Raw genomic sequence first — 4,317 nt, forward strand, 5'->3', positions numbered from 1 at the left:
AAAAAAAAACGTGTAACACCTACAAAGTTGGTGGATTCAAAATTTCCTCGCTAAATACACGTAAACTATTTCCTCGTAAATAACACGCAAAGTTTACGTCGTATTTACGAGGAAATAGTTTTTCCTCGTAAAATACTCGTCAAATTACATCCACTTTACGACGAAACACTTTTGTCGTTACGTTACAAGGAAATAACGATGACTTTAGTTTTCCACGTAAGTTCCTCGTAAAATCGACGTAAATTTACGAGGATTGTTTTTCCTCGTTAAATTTCCTCGTTAAGCATGTGTTTTGGTTATCTCACAATTCAATGTTATTTGCTTAAAACCTTTGCTATCTGCTTTTCCATTTTATAGCCAGTTTCTACTTTTCTCTATGAAACTTTTTAGGAACATCATGCAATTCTTTTCGGACTCTTATTTGTTTTACATGGGCTCCCACATCTTCTACCATAATACCTTTCCTCAAAGCTTTATAGCCAGTTATTATATTATATAACCTTGTGGGTTTAACGTTTCATATTTTGTCCTTTTCGGATACTATGCATGAAAACCGGTCGGAACCATTCTCAATGTTTGTATGTGGCTCCTAAATTAGACTTAAGTTACATTTCTGTAATTTTTCAGGCATCTAAATCACAACTTCATACATCCTTGTCATCTCATAACCTACTTGGATGATGATTATTCCCATGTTTTTATTCTATATGATATTAAAACCGGTTATCCATTCCATGGGGTGAACCTTTAAATTCACTTTACCATATAGGACCAATCAAAGTGCCACATAAATTATTAAATAAAATATATTAAATTTTTTAAAAATAGCCGAAAAAGAATAACATCGGTTTTAACGACGTTAACGCCGCCAACTAAACCCTAAATCTTAAATCCTAAATCATAGACCCTAAATCCTAAATCCAAACTCTAGAACCTTAACCCAAACCCTATACCCTAAACCCAAATTTTAGTCCCTAAACCCAAACCGTATACCTTAAACCCAAATCCTAGGCAATAAACCCAAACCGTAAACCCTAAACCCAAACCGTATACCCTAAACTCAAATCCTAGTTCCTAAAGCCAAACCGTAAACCATACACCCAAACCTTAAACCTAGACACTATAAGGTTTGGGTTTAGGGTTTATGGTTTGGGTTTAGGGTCTAAGATTTGGGTTTAAGGTATTGAGTTTGGGTTAAGGGTCTAGGATTTGGGTTTACGGTATAAGTTTCTATTTAGAGTTTACGGTTTGGGTTTAGGGTTTAGGATTTAGATTTAGGGTATTTGGTCTGGGTTTAAGGTCTACGATTTGGTTTAAGATGGGTTTAGTGTTTATAATTTAGGTCTAGGATTTAAAATTTAGGGTTAAATTTTTTTTTTTAGGATTTACCTGAGAGCGCTAGCGTCGTTAATATTGAATTATTATTTTTCTTTTAGCTATTTTTTTCTAATTTAATAGTTTTTATTTAATAATCTATGTAGTATTTTGATTGGTCTTTGAATGAGAGACGAATTTAAAGGTTCACCCAAAGGGGTGAACATAAGTTTTCTTCATATTAAGGGCTACAATTTGGTTTAAGATGGGTTTAGGGTTTATAATTGCTTGAGCAATAAGATATTGCTAAACCAATACATACATAACAAAACCAAAAGAAAATTGATCCAACAACATATTCTACTACTCAAAAACGTTACATACAATTGACAAGTCCATACAAAGCCACATTAACAAAAGTAATAGCTCACTGTCTCAAATGGCCCTATAAAATACAGCCAACATACTTTCGAACTTATTACATGTCCAAGGACTTGAAGTCACCACCTCTTTCAAATATCTCATACAGAAACAATCAACACAATATGAAACTAGACAATACCTAACGAACAATGCTCTTACAATTCCGTTCAAATGGAAAGGACACATAATCCAAATTCCGCACGTAGCGCGGACCGTCTCTAGTATTTTAATATATTTTTGTCAAACCGGTTTTAGTTTTCAAAAATATTTTATTTGGTTAGCGCTGGTTTAGGATCGAGGAGCACAGTACCCAATTATTAGCCACTCCACTTCGCTGTTCGTTATAATTGAAGGACACAGTACACACTCGCTATTTTGTCCTCTACCTAAATGTACCACGTGCTCTAGAACTTCCCACACAACATTTATTATCCAGATGTGCAGAAAGAAGCGTAGGGTGTCAGATTTCGATGAGGGTAAGAATGTCATTGATCTCCTGACAAACTACCGATTCAAAAATTATTAAAAAAATAGCACACTTACTTAATTTCCTTCCAGAATTTATATATTCACCTCATTAACCCATAAGAAAAACGTGGAAGCAAACAACAATCGGTAATTAATCCATAACAAGAATTAGCTATAAAAATCTTGAAATCCGAAAAAGTCTCAACCTGAGGCGGGCACTTGCAAAGCAAAATGGAAAGTTGTTTTATCCGGTTACAAAAACGAAGAAACATTCCTCTTGGGATCAAGACGAGAGTCGATGGAAAATTGCCCTCAAAACCTATACCACGATGTTCAGCCCATAGACAATAAAATTCGGACCTAACACCAACAAAAATTAATAGAGCTTAATAGTAGGAACTCTCTGACAGAGCCGAACCACATCACCACCCCAAAACCACTAACAAGTAAAGTTTAATAGCATGAGCTCAAGTGCTCAACGACAACACCAAGCGGCATGGCCACTAACTAAGGCATTTAATAGTATGATTGTATGAACGTAAATGATCTTTTTTTTGTTTTCACTTAACAATTTGTGATAATCAATTTTTAGACGATGATTTCATAATTTAACTCTGGAAACTCTATTAGATAGCTTTAATGAATAAATTATTACACTACAAGAAAACAACGCCAACTCCGAAAAAAGTTTCTGAGAAAGTGAATTATCAGAAGATTTGCTTGGTCTTTGTGAGAAATTGCCGAGAAAATATCAATTGTATCAGAAAGTTCTCGGTAAATTCTGATGAACAGAACTTCTCGGAATTCTGTCAGTTCATATCGTCGGAATTTTGTGGGTATAAAAGAAAAACGTTTCTGAGAACTTTCATCCCTCTGAGAATTGTTGATATCCTCTCGGAAATCACCGATGACAAGGAAGTGATAGAACTTTCATACTTCTCTTGGTGAGGTCATCTCCAAACGAACCACTTCGTTGTGTTGGACTGGTGCGTCACATCCGGCAACCTTCGAATCTCTGGTAGTATCTTTGGGCTATTCCGCAATCCTTAGTGTCACCCCTTGATCCATCAGTTCTCAATCCCCTCGGATCTGAGTTCATATCAATCATACCGAAAGAGTGATCCATATTTTGGTTCTATCAAGTGGTATCAGAGCCACTCTCTCGGTAACTCTTTTTTTTTTCAATCCATTTCATCTCATCTTCCATATTCTTCATCTAAATTTCTTATCTATCTATCTTGAACCCGGGCCCCTCATTACCCCATATATATATAAAAAAAGAAAGATCTATATAAAAAAAAAGAAAGATATATATAAAAAAAAGGGAAAAGTATATAAAAAAAAGGGAAAAGTATAAAAAAAAAAGAAAAGATATTCCAAAGTTTGAATTGTTTGTGGTGTGGTGGTGGAAGAGAAAACCTGCTGGCCGAAGAGAAATCCGGCCTTTGAGGTGGTTAAGGCGGGTTCCCCTCTAAATCTCTTATCTTTTCTCTTGACCTTTTGTGGTTCACTTGGATTTGCTCATTAGGTGATCTAGTTTGCTCTCTTAGAACTTTGGGAGGAATTCTCTTGTGTGATTAAAAATTGAGTGAAACAAGTGTGTGGGTGAGGATAAACACCTGAGTGTGTGAGGTTTTTTAATATAACTTTACCTTGTTTAAGTTTTCAGGTAACCATGGATAGTGAAGAAGAAAGAAACCGACCCGGAAATTCACATGCCGGATTATCTAACTTGCAAATGCGTGCTCTCAATGATTCTATGTCTAACTTGTTGAATACAGGTTTGGAGGCGATCCATCAGAGGCTAGATGAAATTCAGGGCCGTCCAACTCAGTCACGAACCAGAACCAGACGTGACCATCCAAGGAGGAACAGCCGGTCCGACCTAAAAATCCGAGAAGAGTCTTATGATGATGATAGATCCATCAACCGTCCAAGGAGAGTTCCTACGCATCAAAACCGAGGTGATGTCAATCCTTTTGGTAGAAATGAAAGAACCAATGATGGTTTGGGTGGTTTGAAATTGAAAATTCCAAGTTTTGATGGCAAAAATGATCCGGATGCTTTTCTTGAATGGGAAAGAAAAATTGAACTTGTGTTTGATTGTCAAAA

The sequence above is a fragment of the Brassica oleracea genome, chromosome C5 (genome assembly GCF_000695525.1).
Source record: "Brassica oleracea var. oleracea cultivar TO1000 chromosome C5, BOL, whole genome shotgun sequence".
Taxonomy (NCBI): Eukaryota; Viridiplantae; Streptophyta; class Magnoliopsida; order Brassicales; family Brassicaceae; genus Brassica; species Brassica oleracea.